The 22,541-nt window shown below is 45.8% G+C and overlaps 1 protein-coding gene and 3 non-coding genes across 5 annotated transcripts in view; 2 read left to right on the forward strand and 2 right to left on the reverse strand.

Annotated features, from left to right (window-relative positions):
• LOC126355778 (tyrosine-protein phosphatase Lar) overlaps window positions 1-22,541 on the forward strand; it is a 1,814,905-nt gene that overhangs the window by 1,197,339 nt on the left and 595,025 nt on the right. The gene's annotated exons all lie outside the window — the stretch shown is intronic.
• Window positions 13,514-13,588, reverse strand: Trnas-cga (transfer RNA serine (anticodon CGA)). Its single transcript has one exon. It is a non-coding gene; the product is annotated as a tRNA-Ser (tRNA).
• On the reverse strand, window positions 13,814-13,888 carry Trnas-cga (transfer RNA serine (anticodon CGA)). Its single transcript has one exon. It is a non-coding gene; the product is annotated as a tRNA-Ser (tRNA).
• Trnas-cga (transfer RNA serine (anticodon CGA)) lies at window positions 14,193-14,267 on the forward strand. The gene has a single exon. It is a non-coding gene; the product is annotated as a tRNA-Ser (tRNA).

Here is a 22,541-nt window from a genome sequence, read left to right on the forward strand (position 1 = left end):
AGAATATTCTCACGGCCTCTCAGGAGGTTAGAGCACGCGAACTTGTGATTATCACGTCTGAAATGTCAGATACCACTGCCCGTCCGGCCATCAACAAGGAGTCGTATTCTTTTCTGACCATGGTTGATCTAGAATTTCAAGAAACGCCCAGAGTAGCTGTTGAGCAGAAAAATAGGGCAAACGGAAATGATATCGAAAGGTTGTGTGCAGCAGCATGGTTATTGACTTGGCATGATTCTATTGCAAAGGGAAACTTCAGCATTGGTCGTATACGTCTTAAAACTTTTTCTTATTATTGAATATCGATTTTAAACACACAGCGACTATATTAAGGCAAGACTAAGTCTGGTGGACTCATTTAATAATGCACACAATATAACTTCAAAGACGTTCATAGTGAAGAATATGCCAACTAGCTGGTACCTGCTAAGTTCTTCACTGTGAACACCTATGTATGAAGTTATATTGTGTGCATGATTAAATGAGTCAACCAGACGTAGTCTTGCACTGAAGATAGTCACTCTGTGATTGAAATCGATATGCAATAATGAAAACGGTTTCAAATTTAGACAATCAATGATAGAGTTTGCCTTTTTTCCGATACTTGTATCGTCCTGGTGCACAAATTTACTAATGGAATCCAATCTGTTGCAAGTGGTATGCATTTCTCTTCCAGTAATCCGAGATTCATCTCGCTACATGAAGACTTAACCTATAATGTTAAAAACATTGAATATTGCTGTCTGGCAAACATATAAAGTACTTAAGATCTTAAAAGTTACAGTTCTTCATCTGCATTCGAAATCTGTTTTTGGTGCATAGTGAAGATTTGGGTGTAGCAAAGCTAATGCAGTGAGCGCTCAGCTACTCTCTTCTGCAAGAAGGAAGTCAGTACCAAGACTAAGTTATCTGTGCACCGTTCAATCTTTCGACCAACTTTGTTGTATGGGAGCGAAAGCTGGCTGGATTCAGGTTACCTTATCAATAAGGTTGAGGTTACGGATATGAAAGTAGCTAGGATGATTGCAGGTACTAGTAGATGGGAACAACGGCAGGAGGGTGTCTACAATGAGGAAATGAAAGAAAAACTGGGAATGAACGCTCTACATGTAGCTGTCAGGGCGAACAGGCTTAGATAGTGGGGTCATGTTGCACGCATGGGAGAAGCAAGGTTACCCAAGAGACTCATGGATTCAGCAGTAGAGGGGAGAAGCAAGGTTACCCAAGAGACTCATGGATTCAGCAGTAGAGGGTAGGAGGAGTCTGGGTAGACCAAGGAGAACGTACCTGGATTCGGTTAAGAATGATTTTGAAGTAATAGGCTTAACATCAGAAGAGGCACCAATGTTAGCACTGAATAGGGGATCATGGAGGAATTTTATAAGGGGTCTATGCTCCAGACTGAACGCTGAACGGCATAATCAGTCTTAAATGATGATGATGATGATGGTGAAGATTTGTTAGTACATTGTTGGTTTTTATAGCATTGGAAGGAAGGGCCGGCCGTTCTAACCGAGCGGTTCTAGGCGCTACAGTCTGGAACCGCGCTACCACTACGGTCGCAGGTTCGAATCCTGCCTCGGACATGGATGGGTGTGATGTCCTTAGGTTAGTTAGGTTTAAGTAGTTCTAATTTCTAGGGGACTGATGACTTCAGATGTTAAGTTCGCTAGTGCTCAGAGCTATTTTTTTGGAAGGAAGTGTTTTATGATTAGGCTCTAAGGTTAGCCAAAGGGATGGAACACCACGCTAGTAAAAATGTTACATGAATAACTTAAACTTCGGGCAATGCAATGCAATGAAATAGTCACTGACTATCTCTCTCTCTCTCTCTCTCTCTCTCTCTCTCTCTCTCTCTCTCTCTCTCTCTCTCTCTCAGAATAATTACTCGATTACTCGTAGTAGTCCTAAGCATTGCGTTCGGGAATCGTTCGTGCCCGTTAGGGCCCTTTCGTGCCTGAGAACTTAATGTCCCAAAAGAACACGCAACTTCTATTTATCACCACTCTTGTTTGCAGTCGCATGTCGATGCGTAGGCAAGCTCTTTGACCTTGTCCTATGCGCTTTTTTTGTTTTCAAGGGCGCAAAAAATTTTCTGGTATAGCGTTGGGAAACTTGCCAGTCGTACCTTTGATCTTTCGTGCCCGGCCCCAAGCGGAGGTAGTGTTCACGTCTGGAGGCTGGTCGCTAACGACGCGGCCACTTTATCAGTGTCAGCGCGGACATGGAAGGCGCACATTTCGGGCGGGATTGTAGCCCAGCAGCCGCTGCCCCTGGATGGCTTCCTAGCCCGCGGTGCAGCCGCGCGTTCGACCGGCCGGCGCGGCGCCTGTTGCGACCGCAGTAATTGTGGCGCGGCCGTGTCGCGATAAAAACCCGCCCGCACGCACGGCCGCCGCCCCCACGCGACCTTGTGCGGCCTCCCGCACTCCCCCTCCTCCCACACCCCTACCTCTGCGCACGCCAGCCGAGAACCGCCGGCGGCAGCAGCGAGCAGTCCAACAGGCGACGGAGGCTCCTACTGGAGCATGTACCTTCACGTGGGATACCTTCGTACAAAGACCGGGAGAGATGCCGCAATGACTCGCATTTTGGAAGGACGAAGTTTCAAATCATTTAGGATTCCCGTGATATCCGTAAATAGCTTAAGGCAAATGCTGGGATGGTTCCTTTTGAAAAGGCCACGGCCGATTTTCTTAGTCATTAATAACCAATCTGTGGTGTACGTACTGTAAGACCTTCAGTACACACACAATCAGATTATTTGACTTGTCGCTCTAACGAAGTAGGCGAGTGTCAGCAATGTGTCTCGTGGTCTTATCGTGGCGTGTTTATCTTCTGCCGATAGAAATGACACTTGCACGCTTAGAGTAGCAGGTTGACTGTGACCAGCTTTAAACAGAAGTTGATTAATTTTCACACTTTTATTAATATAATAACAAGCATAAAAATTACTTAACTTTGAAGTTCCTTTGGTATTGGTACGTTAATCTTATTCTCACATATATCTATGATACTTGACAAAAGTGTCTATACATTTATCTTTGTGGCCATGTACAGGAATATGGTAATCTTATTAGGCGCAGACTGATACTTGACTATAGACTGGTACAGACAAATGCAGACTGACTAATCGGAGCTCTGTACACTCGTTATAATACCTCGCGCGTTCATGTATCACTGCGCGAGTGTGATCCGCGAGGAGAAAAGGTCCTACGTCAGCAGCAATCTCATTGGCTGCGTTACATATTAATAAGCGGATCGGCGGAAGCAGAATTTGGTCCGTCTCTATGGCAGCACCATCTCGTAGTGCGGAGACGGACGAGCGCTGCGCCTGCGCTGTTGTGCTTAGCGGGGCGCGCTCTAGTGGGAAAGTTGTGTACGCGCTGACTACGCGGAACTACGTACACAGCACAATCCCAGCTTTTATTCCGTCTCTAATGACTCAATTGTAGATTGGTCTCCCCTTCTTCCTCCATATTAATCTACATCTACATCTACATTTATACTCCGCAAGTCACCCAACGGTGTGTGGCGGAGGGTTCGTTACGTGCCACTGTCATTACCTCCCTTTCCTGTTCCACTCGCGTATGGTTCACGGGAAGAACGACGACCGGAAAGCCTCCGTGCGCGCTCGAATCTCTCTAATTTTACATTCGTGATCTCCTCTGGAGGTCTAGGTAGGGGGAAGCAATATATTGGATACCTCATCCAGAAACGCACCGTCTCGAAACCTGAACAGCAAGCTACACCGCGATGCAGAACGCCTCTCTTGCAGAGTCTCCCACTTGAGTTTGTTAAACATCTCCGTAACGCTATCACGCTTACCAAATAACCCTGTGACGAAACGCGCCGCTCTTCTCTGGATCTTCTTATCCCCTCTGTCAACCCTACCTGGTACAGATCCCACACTGATGAGCAATACTCAAGTATAGGTCGGACGAGTGTTTTCTAATCCACGTCCTTTGTTGATGGACAACATTTTCTAAGGAGTCTCCCAACGAGTCTCAACCTAGCACCCACCTTACCAACAATTAAGGCCGGCCGGTGTGGCCGTGCTGTTCTAGGCGCTTCAGTCTGGAACCGAGTTACCGCTACAGTCGCAGGTTCGAATCCTGCCTCGGGCGTGGATGTGTGTGATGTCCATAGGTTAGTTAGGTTGAAGTAGTTCTAAGTTCTAGTGGACTGATGACCACAGATGTTAAGTCCTATAGTGCTCAGAGCCATATGAACCATTTGAACTTTGCATTTCACAGGTGAGTCCGCTTCTCAACTGTATCTTTTCGCATAAGGCCTGTCGATAGTTTCCTTGTTGTTGAACGGCAGATATTCCTCCTGTAAAGATTAGCCGCAAACACCTCTTAACTAATTACATGATCAGGATTTATTGTAGGACACAACATCCATTTATACGATAGTGTTCTGGAACCCCACCAACAGTCCACTTGTGGTTCAAAATGGTTCAAATGGCTCTGAGCACTATGGGACTTAACATCTTTGGTCATCAGTCCCCTAGACTTAGAACTACTTAAACCTAACTCACCTAATGACATCACAAACATCCATGCCCGAGGCAAGATTCGAACCTGCGACCGTAGCGGTCACGCGGTTCCAGACTGAAGCGCCTAGAACCGCACGGCCACAACGTCCACTTGTGGATCACTTGAAAAAAAAGAAAGCGAAATCTGCCCATTCCACACAGGGAACGGGCTGCGTGTTTTATTCCCGGACCTGATGCTCGAATGGATCTTCTGTAGAAAATCAAAGATCACACAGCCCCAAATACTCATCTCCCATTTCATCTCTGTTCAGTCCTTCACGACTACCCAACCCTTATTCCGATATGTACCGGCAGATCCAAGGACGAATAGAGTCGGCTGTGCATTTATCGATAAAAATGTTTATTAGCAACACTCCCTTCCCACAGTATGCAGTATCTACAAGAGTATATTAGTAGCTGTACATAGCCCTCACATACCTACAGCCTAAGCCTTCGACAAACTTTCTCCCGTGAAGTGACTCCGTCAGTATTAGTGTTGTCAGATCCGATTTGTAGAAAATCGGGACTGCTGATACTAAAAATCGACGAGATAAGGATGTAAATTAAAGACAAAAATGTACAGTGCAAGGACCTAAAAAATGACGTCAATTTTTGGTTGTTGGGTAAGTATTTCCTTATAATTTGATATGAAGGATGTAGGTACACTGGTACAAGTGTACTCATCAAAAGTACCAACTTAAGCAGATAATAAAAAAAGCCAGCATCTGTTCTTTAGTGCTACTACTTGCTTTGAATGGAAGTATGTTGAGTTTTCGGGCACATGGACCTATAACAGTTTACAGACAGTGTGGCGCCGTTCCCCTTATACAGAGCCTGATGCAGTTATGAGAGGCGGCGGGTATTCCCCGCCGGCTGTCAGAACCCACCCCACGTGCCCACCAGCCGGCCGGCTTAACGGCGGACCAGGGAACGCTCTTAACGCCGCAGCGCTGCTAATGCCCCCGCAGCCAGTAGGCCGGCCCAGAGTGGCAGCGTTCCCAAGTTGGCAGCCCTTGCCGCCGCGCTCAAACACAAGACGATCGACAAGCGCGTTATCGCCGCGGCCCGCACGCAACCGCCGCCATCTTTGCCTCGCCGGCTTATCGCAGCCCAGGCGCCCCCATTCAGAAAACGGGCAGTTGGCGACAAACGAATGGTGTCTCGTGCGAACACAGGCGCTGCGCCTGAATGTCACGGAGGAATGGCCGCTGCCGTGAAGACCAAGTCTTACTATCTAGCACCGCCGACGCCAACTCTAGAGAGTTGTGTATTGCGTTGCGGAGCTCTTATTGTGCTAACAGGCGAAGGGAAAACATAGCAAATTGGGACTGTAGCTGCGGAAGACTGGGAGGTACGACGATAGCTCTTGTGTTGTATTGTGATTCTCGCTGTTTAAACAACGTAGATTCTCTCTTTTTATGACGAAACACTGATGAGACAGACCATTATAACCACCTCTTAAATAGTATGTTTAGGGTTATCACGTGTCCGTGTTTAGCCACACATGCCAGGTTTTTTAAGGTCATCTCCGGCCAAATATGCAGAAGTCCAGCCTATCCGACTTTTGTTTGGCTTTTCCTCCATGAAGAAGAGAACGCCCGTTCGAAGCTGATGACGTAAGTGCGAGGAATGAGCATATCAAGGACTAAGGAGATATATCGTAAGAATGTTTAGATATACCAGCCAATTCTGTTGTCATGAGTGTGCGATACGTTTTTCTTCGTAGACTGAAGGAGCGTGCCGTACCGAATCACAGCCGCGCTAAGCGCAGACTGAGCGACGCAGGGTAGTATGTGCCGATCGGCCGTTCGGCCAAGTGCATGACGGTACGTTCGTTGATAAGAAGCAAAATTTCATGAAATTCGTATAACAAGGAAAAAGACGACTCCACCTTTGAAAGCTTTTCGGCACGTGAACTGTGGACATCTTGTTTTAAATCACAAAATAGTGAACAATTTTACTCGGAACTAATGAAATACACTACTGGCCATTAAAATTGGTACACCAAGAAGAAATGCAGATGATAAACGGGAATTCATTTGACAAATACACTATACTAGAAATGACATGTGATTACATTTTCACGCAGTTTGGGTGCATAGATCCTGAGAAGTCAGTACACAGAACAACCACCTCTGGCCGTAATAACGGTCTTGATACGCTTGGGCATTGAGTCATACAGAGCTTGAGTGGCGTGTCCAGGTACAGCTGACCATGCGGCTTCAACACAATACCACACTTCATCAAGAGGAGTGACTGGCGTATTGTGACGAGCCAGTTGGTCGCCCACGATTGACCAGACGTTCTCAGTTGGTGAGAAATCTTGAGAACCTGCTGGCCAGGGCAGCAGTAGAACATTTTCTGTATCCAGAAAGGCCCGTACAGGAACAGCAACATGCAGGTCGTGCATTTTCCTGCTGAATGTAGGGTTTCGCAGGGAGCACTGGCGATGATGAATACACGCTTCCAATGTGCGTTCACCGCGATGTCGCCAAACTCGGATGCGACCATCATGATGCTGTAAACAGAACCTGGATTCATCCGAAAAAATGACGCTTTGCCATTCGTGTACCCAGGTTCTTTGCCATTCGTGTACCCAGGTTCGTCGTGGACACCATCGCAGCCGCTCCTGTCTGTGATGCAGCGTCAAGGGTAACCGCAGCCATGGTCTGCGAGCTGACAGTCCATGCTGCTGCAAACGTCGTCGAACTGTTCGTGCAGATGGTTGTTCTCTTGCAAACGTTGTTGACTCAGCTATCGAGACGTGGCTGCACGATCCGTTACAGCCATGCGGATAAGATACCTGTCATCTCGACTGTTAATGACACGAGGCCGTTGGGAACCAGCACGGCGTTCCGTATTACCCTCCTGAACCCACCGATTCCATATTCTGCTAACAGTCATTGGATCTCGACCGACGCGAGCAGCAATGTCGCGATACGATAAACTGCAATCACGATAGGCTACAATCCGACCTTTATCAAAGTCGGAAACGTGATGGTACGCATTTCGCTTCCTTACACGAAGTTTCACCAGGTCAACTGCTGTTTGTGTATGAGAAATCGATTGGAAACTTTCCTCATGTCAGCACTTTCTAGGTGTCGCCACCGGCGCCAACGTTGTGTGAATGCTCTGAAAAGCTAATCATTTGCATATCACCGCATATTCTTCCTGTCGGTTAAATTTTGCGTCTGTAGCACGTCATTTTCGTGGTATTTTAATGGCCAGTAGTGTATCATAAAATGCCTGGTACTATCTACCTGTGAGATGTCATCGTCAACAACGATGGAAAAACTGATAATGATTTACGTAGCATGATCCTAGCACTGGGTTGAAAAGTGCACCGCGACATTGGGGGCCTGGGGGGTACACCTGATTTCTCGCGGTTTGAAAGATAAAAGCGGTTTTGCGCGTTATATGACACAGCACGTAGTCTGCGCGGAGCCAGTAAGCACTCCGCTGCAGGTAACTACCGCCTCGCGTCCTTCATGGTCCCACTGAAAATTTTTAATGCCTCTCCCCGGCATTTAGGTGGCGGCCAACTTTGTCCGGGAGACGCTCGGGGCAAACAAACAGTTTAGCCGTGGCTGTCCGCTTGTTTTGCCTCGCCGTTCCCCTTCCCTTGCCTTTCCCATCTCCGCTGGCCTCTCCAGAACGCGGCCGTGCGTCGGGCGCGGTCGACGTCAGCGTCGTCGTGGCCGGCGGAGCGACTCTCCCCTGCCCATTAAAAGTTGTCGTAATGAGTCGCTCGCGCTGCCGTCCCCGCCCGGGAATTGCATTGTGTTTGTGCGCACCGCAACTTTCTTGCCGGTTAATTTCCTGTCCCCCCCCCCCCCGACCCGCGGGACTAATTGGATTATATTGGAGATGCGCGATTGGCCGATATGCTCGGCCGGGGCGGCGCCGCTGTCTGCATCTGCATCTGTGTTACAGCTCTGCGGGGCGGCCCTCTCACCAGCATTACTCGTCGCCTCCCTTCCGTAGTACTGGGCGAGCTTCAGGGGAAGGGCGGCGCAGACAGCGCCTTATCTCTGCCATTTTATCGCCGTTGTCTTCATGCAGCTCTCTTGTAACATTAGCTTAATGAACTACTCGTAGGCATACGTCGTTAGGTGCTCCGACCCAAACAGGGCGATTCAAAAAAGAAAGAACGGATCTTAATAGCTTAATACATTCAAACTATAAAAGATAGAAACACATTGCACATGTCACTGAGTAGAGGAAGGTTCAAAGTGTTGGCACAGCTGCGCTGTTGTCTGTAGCAACAGGGCGACTATACCACAAAGAGAAATCACGTTGTGTGGTGGAATTTGCGCGAAGTCAATTCATTGTTCAAGTGCAGCGTGCATTCCGCATTCAGCAAGAAGCCGCCTATACACAAACTGAAATATGACTGCCATACAAAATTCTTGGAAGCTGGATGCATATGCCGAGGTGAAGGGACTGGTCGGCTACTCACGTTTGATGAAAATGTCGGATGTATCCGAGGTTCGTTCTCACGGAGCCCCCGGAAGTCCACAAGACTGGCAACCCAGAAACTTCATCTTCCTCTAAGAAGGATGTGACGTGTTCTGGAAACTATGCATTCATATGAAGCCTTGCAGGTCACAGTTACTTCAGCAACTGCGTCCCAGAGACCTTGACAAAAGGTACGAATTTTGCATTTCAGTTCTCGGGGATACGGCAGAGGATACTTTCTCCGAACGACTCAGCTTTTCGGACGAATCGACGTTTCATCCATCGAGTAAAGTAAACCGCCATAATGTACGAATTTGAGGGCCACAAAATCCTCGCGTCGTCCGTCGAACATGAAAGAGACTCACCGAAACTCAATGCGTTTTGTGCCGTTTCTGTTCACAAAACTTAATGAAACTTTCTTTTTTGTGGAGGAAACAATGACAGGAATGTCATACATGGATATGCTGCAAAATTGGTTGTCTCCTCAATTTCACAATCGTTGCAAAGACTTCGTTTTTATGCATGATGACGCCCCGCCTCAATTTCATCTTCAGATGCGGCGTTATCTTAGTAACACCATATCACAGCGTTGGACTGCAAGAGGTGGACAACAAGATCTTGATCGCTGCTTTTGGCCTCCCAGGTCAGCAGACATCACACCTTGCGACTTTTTTCTGTATTGTCCGCAAAAGATTGAGTGTATGCTCCACCTGTGGCCGCTACTCTTCAAGAGCTAAGAATTCGCATTGTTGAAGCTGTATGTTCAGTAAACAGGGACCTGTTCGTTCGTGTGTGGGATGAAATGGATTACCATTTCAGTATTTGTCGAGCAACACATGGTGTTCATGTTGGGTGTCTGCTGTAGTGTCTCTGCGAACATAATACTCTAAACTTCCCTCTATCCAGTGACGTGCGCAGTGTTTTTCTATCTTCGTAGTTTCTCTGTAGTAAACAACTGAAATCCGTTCTTTTTTTCAGTGACTCTGTATAAGAACGTAAGTGGATAAAATTTTTAATGAAAATTGCTTAAATAGTGAAAAAGTCAGATCTATTTAACGACGAAACGATTTTTTATGTTGCTTGACACTTATAAAGAAAGCAAGATACAAAAGATAAAATCGAAAGGGGTGTCCTCCTGGATATCTTTTGATGTGATTGCAGGTATATCTTCTGTTGAGAAATGTTTTGAAATGTTTGGAGGACCCGTTTTCTATTCTTTCAATTCTCAGGAGTGTAGAGACTCAAGTACGAAGTTTGTCCAGAACGTCTACCACGAATTACTCTTTTGTTACTAATAAACTATTATTATTATTTGTTTCTACGTTCTATTACCATATTTTGTTTTTTTTTCGTAAAAAGAATGTTCCCTCATAACATCACTTTCACCATCCAGACGCCAGGCTGCACATCGCGCAGCTATCACGGTACGGTAAACTAGCAAACATTTTTACTAAAATGACACGTACTTTGTAGCTGTTACTTGGGAGTCCGTAAGTAGGAATATCATTTCACACCGGTACTGTTACGTGCCTTCAGAATTATTTAATTATGCACGGGAATTCGCCTTTGCGTCTTTATCGAAAGAAAAGTTATAGGCCGAGAAGTAGTCAATGTCGGAGTTAATAATCTGTAGACGTGTACATTATTGATTCATCCATAATGAGAAAGTGTAGCTCCATTTAACACTGTCAGCTGTAGGCTTTCGCCCTCCTCGGTATTTATGCTGTCGCGTCAGAGACGAATAACCGTTATGCAAATACCTAAACAAAATTGTTGGAAGGCTGTATTGAAGCCATGTCTATAGCTTAAGAAGAAAGACACTACGCCAGCAGTTAAGCAGAACAAAAAAATTATTATTTGTTATTATACACAGGTACATAAACCAAAAACATTCAACGCTCTTTTTAAACGCCTTGAAATACATGGTTAGCCCAAAGTCATGCCCGGATTATAACAATTTATGACAGAATAACCGTTTGACATAATAAATTACGTTTGATTCCGTTACATAGGTTAGTGTTACTAATCTTTGTTAAGACCATTTACGTTAGTAAACCTCAACGTGTGCTCTCTTGGTAGTTCGGAGAATGTCGAGGCGGTATTCCAGTTCCCGACAGGTGTTTCGTAACATGTGTTCTGTCATAGTCAAGGGGCGTAATGTCTGGAGAGCGCGGTGGCCAGGGTGTTGCACCGTTCCTTCCAGTCCACCGATCCGGACATTACTCCCCTGACTTTCTTTTCTGGAGCTATGACATGGACAGAGTCTTCGTCACACCATTTGCTGACGTCGATGAACTGAAGGCTAGGATACAAGCGCTGTGGGTATTGTGACAGGACGCATGTTACGAAACATCTGGTGGGAACTGGAATATCGCCTCGACGTTCTCAGAGCTACCAAGGGAGCACACGTTGAGGTTTACTAGCGTAAGTGGTCTTAAACTAGTAACACTAACCTATGTAGTGGCATGAAATGTAAATTATTATGTCAAACGATTATTCTGTAATAAATTGTTATAATCAGGGCAAGACTTTGTGCTCACCCTGTACTACATTCGAAGAAACTGGACAAGCATGAAATTTCATCGGTACCGCCGCCTCACATTACATGTCTTCAAGATACGCATGCCATCAAACCTATTCTCAGGCGATCATCAAAACCGTTGACGATGTCGCTTGTGTGCCCCGAAATTGAAATGTATAATAATTTTTCCACAGAAGGGTTAAAAAATGGTTCAAATGACTCTGAGCACTATGGGACTTAACTTCTGAGGTCATCAGTCCCCTAGAACTTAGAACTACTTAAACCTAACTAACCTAAGGACATCACACACATCCATGCCCTGCGACCACAAAAGAATTACTGTGTGTTCGTGTGTGTGTGTGTGTGTGTGTGTGTGTGTGTGTGTGTGTGTGTGTGTGTGTGTGTGTGTGTGTGTGTCTGTACCTAAGGCGGTATGCCTGATAGTCTGTTGAGGAAAAAAAAGGAATTTGAGAATACGCAATATTTGATGTGGATGAGTTACTGGTAACAAACATAATTGATTAAACACATTGGTTTCTGTATGAAAGCAGAGTCGCGGCGATAACATTGAATAAAATGTTCTCGGGTTTCCAACCGCGTCAGTAGCTTAAAACTACACGAGGTTTCGGCCAAGCACTCCTTGGCCGAAAACTGCTGTAGTTTTAAGCAATTGGAAACCCGAGAACATTTTATTCCACATTGCTTTCTGTGTAAAAATAAATGCTGTCCCTAGTATTTGTGTTCTAGGAAATAGTATCAAGAAGAGGTAAACAAATTTATTCATTACACTTCCACGATTATTTAAAAAAATTTCGTATCTGAAATATTTCGCCAAATACTCTTTATAGAGGCTTCACAGCCAAATTGAAAAACACTATTTTTCACGTGGCTGAAAGCGTCGCATGCATCGTCTACAACAAGTACACACTACGGCAGTGTATGCAATTGGTAGTAAGACCCGTTTTGTATAATGTGATGCATCCTGCCACGTAAGTTCCGCAGAACATTACTGACATTACTGCCAATAACATGTTTCCATCCTATCTTAAATGCTGCATGTGGTATTTAAAGCCGCAAGCAGCAAAGTGACCGTTTCTCGTGGGTTCTTGTCTCCGTTGGTGGTGTGACTTGTGGGTACAGGCGTACTGTGCAGGAAGAGCGGGTTGGGGGGGGGGGGGGAGGGGGAGGGGGGACACGACCAACCATCACGCCAGTCAATAATGGCTCCCAGCGGGGCAACTTTCTTGATATTCTCCCCATATCCATGCGCCGACTTTCGATCGTGTTGGGTTATTTCCCCCCCAATATTTCCCTCCCTCTCCTTTCTCTCATTTTCTACAGTTTGATCCTCTAAGATATTGAAACAGAGTTGTCCAATTCTGAAGTGATTGGACGGAAGCCTGAAGAATATTACACCGATCGCAGAGCCAGCTGCCTGTGGGAAGAGACTTCTTATACGTAAAAAAAAAAAAAAAAAAAAGAAGCCTGCCGGCTGGGAAAGCAGTATCTTGTATCGCCTAGGCTCATTTCAGTTGCTTATTTTCTCGAACTGAACTCGCGCTGCGTTAGCATATACTCCAAAAGAGGTACTCTTAACTTTGAGTGCTTTTGCCTACAAGGAAAGTGAAAGATTCAAGTTATTGTATTATGTAGTGTTATTGTGAGGCTATCAACTATCTTCAAAAATACCTTGCGATTTTTTAAACCTTTGGAACTTGACTGTCAGAGATTAGATATATTCCACCTACTTCGGTATAAAGCCAGAATGGTAAAAGCTCGTATAATAACATATCCCCCATTTTTCAATTTATTTACAATTGATTTTTCGTCAGTTAAGTAGTTCATCGTCGCACCTTATATCGAAGGAAAATATGCTTATTACGTACAACTGTTTGTCTGCTAGAGTGCGAGGCAAAATAAACTATCCAGAATGAGATTTTCACTCTGCAGCGGAGTGTGCGCTGATATGAAACTTCCTGGCAGATTAAAACTGTGTGCCCGACCGAGACTCGAACTCGGGACCTTTGCCTTTCGCGGGCAATTGCTCTACCAACTGAGCTACCGAAGCACGACTCACGTCCGGTACTCACAGCTTTACTTCTGCCAGTATCCGTCTCCTACCTTCCAAACTTTACAGAAGCTCTTCTGCGAACCTTGCAGAACTAGCACTCCTGAAAGAAAGGATACTGCGGAGACATGGCTTAGCCACAGCCTGGGGGATGTTTCCAGAATGAGATTTTCACTCTGCAGCGGAGTGTGCGCTGATATGAAACTTCCTGGCAGATTAAAACTGTGTGCCCGACCGAGACTCGAACTCGGGACCTTTGCCTTTCGCGGGCAATTGCTCTACCAACTGAGCTACCGAAGCACGACTCACATCCGGTACTCACAGCTTTACTTCTGCCAGTATCCGTCTCCTACCTTCCAAACTTTACAGAAGCTCTTCTGCGAACCTTGCAGAACTAGCACTCCTGAAAGAAAGGATACTGCGGCTGCAGAGTGAAAATCTCATTCTGGAAACATCCCCCAGGCTGTGGCTAAGCCATGTCTCCGCAGTATCCTTTCTTTCAGGAGTGCTAGTTCTGCAAGGTTCGCAGAAGAGCTTCTGTAAAGTTTGGAAGGTAGGAGACGGATACTGGCAGAAGTAAAGCTGTGAGTACCGGACGTGAGTCGTGCTTCGGTAGCTCAGTTGGTAGAGCAATTGCCCGCGAAAGGCAAAGGTCCCGAGTTCGAGTCTCGGTCGGGCACACAGTTTTAATCTGCCAGGAAGTTTCAAAATAAACTATGCTGCACATTTTTAAATTGCTTTGGGCTACGAAGCCATTCAACCACCAAAACTCTGTTTTCCGAATACACACACATTTTATATGTCTCTGTCATCGTGTGTGCTTGAATGATCTGTTTCTTATTGTTCCAGAATACACAGACAGTAAACTCAGTTTCAGAATCCACACGTGATCCTCTGCTGCGTCCGGCAGATGTTATTTACTAATCCAATATGCCGTAACAAATGGCTCTGAGCACTATGGGACTTAACTTCTGAGGTCATCACTTCCCTAGAATTTAGAACTACTTAAACCTAACTGACCTAAGGACATCACTCACATCCATGCCCGAGGCAGGATTCGAACCTGCGACCGTAGCGGTTGCGCAGCTCCAGGCTGTAGCGCCTAGAACCACTTGGCCACTGCGGCCGGCTATGCCGTAACAGAAGCCACTTCTTCTCGTTAGCAATTTTCCTTGGATTTCGTTCTGTCTGACACCTCTTCGTTTGGTACTTCACTTGTCAAGCTGTGGTGGACAGCACATTATCATTGTTTCATAATGTATAAACGAGAATTGGAAATACTATTCCAATTACACTTGCTAGCTCGATTGCACACTGTCGACAGATAACGTATACCAGAAACATAGTACATTAAACACCAAACCGGCTCATCGGAATGCGATTTTGGTTACTTTGAGTAGCACGCGACCGATTTCCTTTGTCATCTCTGTCCTATACACGCTGGTGTTCCGCGCTTAATAACCAGGTCTTCGACGGAATGTTAAACCTTACCTTCGTAAGTTCCCCGGTTACAGTGTTGAGTCCAAATGTTAAGAGTTGCTTGACAGTGTTGGCAGCAAAGTACTACTTCCCATTCGTAAATCATTGCAGCCGGTGAGAAAGGAAAGCTTGCTCGTAATGGCGGTATAAAAGTTTTTTCCCAGTTAGTACCGCTTTATCAGGTGGCCAGAAAAAACAATAACAGATGAGTGCGGCGAGTGCTGGCAGGACACTTGTAGCGACACGTGCGTGGCTTTGCCTACACGTACCTCTCAAAGGGTGATGCTTGCATAAAAAACTAAAGAGAACGAATCGCCGCATCTGGAAAGCCGAGCGGAAGCAGAAATATGATATTCATTTACACCAGCAAAAAACAAAGGGTTTCATTTATCTCCCTTTGCATTGTCCATCAGATTAAAATTTCGAGGACAAAGGAGGGCGTTTGTTTGCACGCGGTGTATTGCGAGGAGGCCGGCTCCCCGCCCGGGGCGTGCAAAGTGTAACAAGCAGCAGCAGCAGCGCCGCGCCGCGGTCGCGCTTTTAATTAATTTGCGGAGGTGGCGGCGCTCGCGAGTTGTGCCGCAGCCGCGGGCGCCCACTTGTCGCAGTCTTCTGACACCGCCGCGCCGTGGCGCTGGCGTCAGCGCGATTTTTGCCGTGCCCTCCTCTACCCTGCCGTCATATATATTACGCCTCTAATCTTGCGTACTTCGTCAACAACATCATACGATTCCCATTGTGTCCATTTTTTTTCATGCGGGTCCCACCGTTTCTATACGTATGGGATATGGGTTGTAGGCTGTGGGTTAGGCTTATATGTTGCAGGGTGTAGGTTGAGGGTTATGGGGGATGGGTTATGGTATGGATTGTGGATTAGGGGTTGTGAAGAGTTGTAAGTCGTGGGTCGCAGAAATGGTAGATATCTCAGAACAGCACTTACATTCCGTGTGCTCAGTTAATTTCATCTTCTTCTGTATTTCAGCTATATAGCCTTTGCCTGTTACGGTGCCCATCTCGTCCTTGACCTTCTCACATTCCTTCCGCCAATTTTTGAAACTTTTCGTAGGTGACAGTCTGCAGCTGTTATATATTTTGGAAAAAGGCATACTTGTGTCATCAACTGTACATTCTGTGTGTATTCTCTACTGGTTTCAGTTATTACAACTACCTTCACAACACAAAAATAATGCACATCAAGGGATAAAAAATACTTCTTTATGAAATATTTTCTTCTTCTTCTTTTCTTGTGCCTTTGTCCTACAGTGTCGCAGGGTCGGCATGGTTAAGGTCGGATTTGGCATAGTTCTGCACATAATCTGTATAAACGTGCCGTACCTTGGCACAGTAACAGTAATGTACAAATGGTTCAAATGGCTCTGAGTACTATGGGACTTAACATCTGTGGTCATCAGTGCCCTAGAACTTAGAACTACTTAAACCTAACTAAGGACATCAGACACATCCATGCCCGCGGCAGGATTCGAACCTGCGACCGTAGCGGTCACGCGGTTCCAGACTGAAGCGCTTAGAAGCGCACGGCCACATCGGCCGGCCAGTAATGTACACTTGCTGAAAGCCTCACACTTAATAAATGACATGTTAATCTGTCAAAAGCACAAATACTAAGTTACGTCATAGACACGAAGTTGAAACACATAAAAAGTTGATACTTTATATCAAGTTGTACACATATGTTGAAACACACACAAAATTGATACTTTGTTTGCGTTTCAAGTTGATCTCTTTGTCTATCACATAGCATTCGTACCTTTGACGGTTATAACGTGTCAGTTACTAAGTGCGGTGCTTTCGCCAAGTGTAATTGTGCCAAGGTATAGCACGTTTATAAGGACGCTTAGAAGACATCAGTACAACCTTAACAGGTACTGACACATGCGAATTTTGTCACCGTATAAAGATACACAAAACTATATTCCATTTGTTATACTTACGTTGTTTTAAATATTTCTTTTTCTTTTAGTTCAAAACGTATGTTAGTCCCCCAAATGTTATTGTTAATCATTGTCTACTTTCATTCGCTTAAGAAAATCACACCCAGAACGGCAGCACCATATGTTCTTTTAGTGTTCGTAGGTACATTAAATTTAAAGGTTATTAATTTGACTATTCATTGAGTTTTTGCAACAGCAGTGCCTGTTTAGGGAACATATCACCAGTTTAAATACTAGCGCTTACAGTTATTTAATTTGGAGCTCATTAAACTCCAGATGATTACCACGACTTTACTGGAAAACTAACTGTTCTCTGTATAATTATCTGTTCATCGAACAATTCACGGCAAACACTCCCGTGTTCTAATAGCTCTAGTATGCTAGTTACCTTCTTCTCCTCCTTCTCCGGTCTTCGCCAATAGTGCGCGCCTCTCAGTGTGGTATCGTTAATATGGGCGCATACTCGTTGCCGTTCAATGCATCAAGAGTGCTTCCTCTTTCCACGTGCTCTTATTCAGAGACACTGGTATTTCGCCAAAGCACAGAAGTTTATTAGTTACTTTACGCGCTCAGGCTCAGAGAACAAGCGGCTGCAAGACTCTGTTTCCACTGGATTCTTCTTCCTGCCTTATGGCGTCAATCATCCCCTAGACAGTTGTGCAGCAAGTCTTCGAGGATTCCGTCTCTCGACGTTTTCTCTGGTTTACCCAATGGTCCTCTTCTGCGGGGAGTAAAAGCCATAGATTTCAAAGACAATGGGTTATTGTCAACCCGAACGATGAGAGCTATGCATACAAGCAGTTTGGTTCTCATCAGTGTGTGGCCTGTTGTAGATATCTATCATCCAATTCACAGCTGTTACGGATTCTCCGTTCTCCAGTTCCTCACCTTGTACCGGACCATAAATATACCTTAAGACTTTCGCTCATAACCGAAATTTATTATTTAAGTACTTGTTCTGGACACTCCAAGTTTCGTAAGCATACAGTCCCACGGCTTGGACAAGTGTTTCGTACAGCTGCAATTTGAATTTCGTTGACAGACTGCAAGATTTTAAAAGCTGACTGAGACTTGATCCCGGCCTCACACGATGCGTCTGTTGTAAAGATCACTTCTGGGTATTTTAAATCATGAATCCTTTTCGAGGATCGCATTCCGTCTATCAGTGGTTGGAGTGAGTCTCATGAGTAGGCAAGAATTCTCCTCATCACCAGATATCCGTTCTTCGATTGATTCACCAGATCAGTGTTGACTGCACGTTGTCGCTTATCCACATCTGTTCATCATTTGATAGGAACAACAAGGCCACGTCGTCGGCAAATGCGACATCCGTTATTTTATCGACACCTGTCAGGAGTCTTGAGCGAAGGTCACCAGTTTTAGATAGCAGAGTCGAACAATATTGGTAACGCTTCATTTCCTTGTCTTAGCCGTGTTATTATACACTACTGGCCATTAAAATTTCTACACTACGAAAATGCCGTGATACAGACGCGAAATTTAACCGACAGGAATAAGATGCTGTCATATGCAAATGATTAGCTTTTCAGACCATTCACACAACGTTGGCGCCGGTGGCGACACCTACAACGTGCTGACTTGAGGAAAGTTTCCAACCGATTTCTCATACACAAACAGCAGTTGACCGGCGTTGCCTCGTGAAAAGCAATTGTGATGCCTCGTGTAAGTCGGATTGTAGCCTATCGCGATTGCGGTTTATCGTATCGCGACATTGCTGCCCGCGTTGGTCAAGATCCAATGACTGTTAGCAGAATATGGAATCGGTGGGTTCAGGAGGGTAATTCGGAACGCCGTGCTGGATCCCAACGGTCTCGTATCACTAGCAGTCGAGATGACAAGCATCTCAATCGCATGGCTGTAACGGATCGTGCAGCCACGTCTCGATCCCTGAGTTTGCGAGACAGCAACGATCTGCACGAACAGTTCGACGTCGTTTGCAGCAGCACGGTCTATCAGCCCGGAGACCGTGGCTGCGGTTACCCTTGACGCTGCATCACAGACAGGAGCGCCTGCGATAGTGGACTCAACGACGAACCTGGGTGGACTAATGGCAAAACGTAATTTTTTCGGATGAATCCAGGTTTTGTTCACAGCAGGATGATGGCGGCATCCGTGTTTGGAGACATCGCAGTGAACTCAAGTTGAAAGCGTGTATTCGTCATCGCCATACTGGCGTATCACCCGGCGTGGTGGTATGGGGTGCCATTGGTTACACGTCTCGGTCACTTCTTGTTCGCATTGACGGCACTTCGAACAGTGGACGTTACATTTCAGATGTGTTACGACCTGTGGCTCTACCGTTCATTCAATCACCGCGAAACCCTACATTTCAGCGGGATAATGCACGACCGCATGTTGCAGGTTCTGTACGGGCCTTTCTGGATACAGAAAATGTTCGACTGCTGTCCTGGCCACCACATTCTCCAGATCTCTCACCAATTGAAAACGTCTGGTCAATGGTGGCCGAGCAACTGGCTCGTTACAATACGCCAGTCACTCTCTTGATGAACTGCGGTATCGTGTTGTAGCTGCATGGGCAGCTGTACCTGTACACGCCATCCAAGCTCTGTTTGACTCAATGCCCAGGCGTAACAAGGCCGTTATTACGGTCGGAGGTGGTTGTTCTGAGTACTGATTTCTCAGGACGTATGCTCCCAAACTGCGTGAAAATGTAATCACATGTCAGTTCTAGTATAATATATTTGTCCAATGAAAGCCCGTTTACCATCTGCATTTCTTCTTGGAGTAGCAGATTTAGTGGGCAATGCTGTATGTTACGTAGACGAATGTATTCCCGAAATTGCATTAATATACGTTATTTTTTGGTGTTACGACTTTTTTTCCATCACTGTTGAACACACGGTAGGCGTACAGCGTGTGACATACTGCAGGCGTGGCCAGGACTGCAGGTGGCGGCGCCCCTCTTTGCGAGCACCTGGTGGACGGCGGCCAGCGTCCGGCGGCCGGTGGCCGGCTCCGGATATTGATATGGATGCGCCGGAGCCGGGGCGGCGCGCGAAAGTCCGTCCCCGGAGTGCGATATATCAATTAGGCGGCGCGCGCCTCGCCGGCCGGATTAGCCGCGTAATTCTGCCCGAGGGCGCATGATGGACGGCCGGCGCTCTTCCGGCCCTCCGGGGGCCGCCGCGACTGCGCCCGCCGCCGTTTCTTCTGTTTCTCCTCCACCTGCCCGGGGAAAAGGGTGCGCACTGTCCGAGTGATAATGGCCGGTTTCGCGTCTCTCAGATTTTGTCTAACAAAACAGCTGTCCGACTGGATAAACCAAGTCTCGTGTCCGTCGTTGTCCAGAGTGGGATCTGCATTTCCACAGAACGCTTCATAGTGCGCCATACGCTACCTGATCAAAAGTACCGAGTGATCAAAAGGTCAGTATAAATTTGAAAACTGAATAAATCACGGAATAATGTAGATAGAGAGGTACAAATTGACACAGATGCTTGGAATGACGTGGGGTTTTATTAGAACCAAAAAATTACAAAAGTTCAAGAAATGTCCGACAGATGGCGCTACATGTGATCAGAATAGCAATAATTAGCATAACAAAGCAAGACAAGGCAAAGATGATGATCTTTACAGGAAATGCTCAATATGTCCACCATCATTCCTCGACAATAGCTGTAGTCGAGGAATAATGTTGTGAACAGCACTGTAAAGCATGTCCGGAGTTATGGAAAGGCATTGGCGTCGGATGTTGTCTTTCAGCATCCCTAGAGATGTCGGTCGATGACGATACACTTGCGACTTCAGGTATCCTCAAAGCCAATAATCGCACGGACTGAGGTCTGGGGTCCTGGGAGGTCAAACATGACGAAAGTGGCGGCTGAGCACACGATCATCGCCAAACAGCGCGCGCAAGAGATCTTTCACGCGTGTAGCAATATGAGGTGGAGCGCCATCCTGCATAAACATCGTACGTTCCAGCAGGTGTTTATCAGCCGGGCTGGGGATGACGCGATTCTGTAACATATCGGCGTATCTCTCATTCGTCACAGTAGCAGTTACAAAACCAGAATCACGCATTTCCTCGAAAAAAAAAAGGGCCCGATAACGGTAGATGTGGTAAATCCAACCCATGCCGTGACTTTCTCGTCGTGCAATGGAGTTCCCACGACAGCTCTAGGATTTTCGGTAGCCTAAATTCTGCAGTTGTGGGCTGTTAATTTTTGGAACACAACCTACGACCAGCTTAGAGACAGGAGTGATGACACTTTGTGGAGGACCTGACCATCATTTTGCAGGACAATGCTCAAGCACGTACAGTGCAAGCTGTTACTGATTTGTTTGACTGACGGGGCTGCTAAGTGCTATACCACCTACTGCACTCTCCTGACTTAAACCCTCGCGAGTTCAACTCGATTTATAAACTGAAGGAAACACTTCACTGCATTCGCTTCAGAACTAATACAAATTCGTCGGACAATAGACCGCGCCGCTCTGTCAACACAACTGGCGCTTCTAAGAGTATCCTACGACTTCCACATCGCTGGCAATAGGTTATACACAATGCTGGTGACTACTTTGAAAGTCAGGCAAACTTTGAGACACGTAATTATGTTGTACGAGCTGTAAATAAATAGTTGCCACTATTAAAGTTCCAACCCTCGTATTTTAATGAGCACTGGTACAGTAGGTATTGACATACTTTTGAAGAAATAGCGTGTCTTAAAAAGCATGTGACACTTGACAGGTTCCAGAGAAAGAATCACAGTTGCACAGCATTGATTTTCACGAGACCACAAATGGTCGCTCTTGAACTTTGCAGGAAAGATATTTTTCCAGCCATGCACTGGCCCTCCCGTATGTGATGATTGAGGGTTAACGACCAAGTGGTGGTGTTATTCAGTATCTGGGCTGCAGTTCTAATAATAGACATATTTCCCGTGTTATTCTATTTATTCATCGAGCAAGAGGGAAACAAAGGAAGGAGAAATGTTGAATGGAACTGAATTCCAGGCGCAAGAAATGAGGACTTACAACTTGCCCGATACATTGTAACTCCGTCAGAGACAGCAAGCCGCAGAAATAAACAGGGTATAAAATCCTCGGAAGGAGAAATATGTTGTCATCGGAAATAAATTTAAGCGTTACGAAGTATTTTCGAAAGTATTTGTTTAAAAGTGAAATGTGGACCATAAAGAAGTGCAGAGGAAAAGAGAACAGAAGCTTTTTAAACGTGATGATTGTCAGGAATGTTGAAATTTAAATTGGTATACCGGGTAATTAATGGAGATGTCGAATTAGGTAGAAGAGAGACTCATGATATAAATTTACTTAAAAACGGTATAGGCTTAGGTTACGTTTTGACGCATGAAATAATGGTTAATGTGGTAATTGAAGGACTTGTGAAGGGTAAAAACTGCACTGGAAGACTATACTTGGAATTGGTATTAGGTGCAGGAGTTGCTCACAGGTCGTAAATATTTGAAGAAAGCCATGGTTACGAACCACCGAGAGGACCTGATAAAATAAACCTTTGCTCAC

This window comes from Schistocerca gregaria, chromosome 3, assembly GCF_023897955.1.
Source record: "Schistocerca gregaria isolate iqSchGreg1 chromosome 3, iqSchGreg1.2, whole genome shotgun sequence".
In the NCBI taxonomy this organism is placed as follows: Eukaryota; Metazoa; Arthropoda; class Insecta; order Orthoptera; family Acrididae; genus Schistocerca; species Schistocerca gregaria.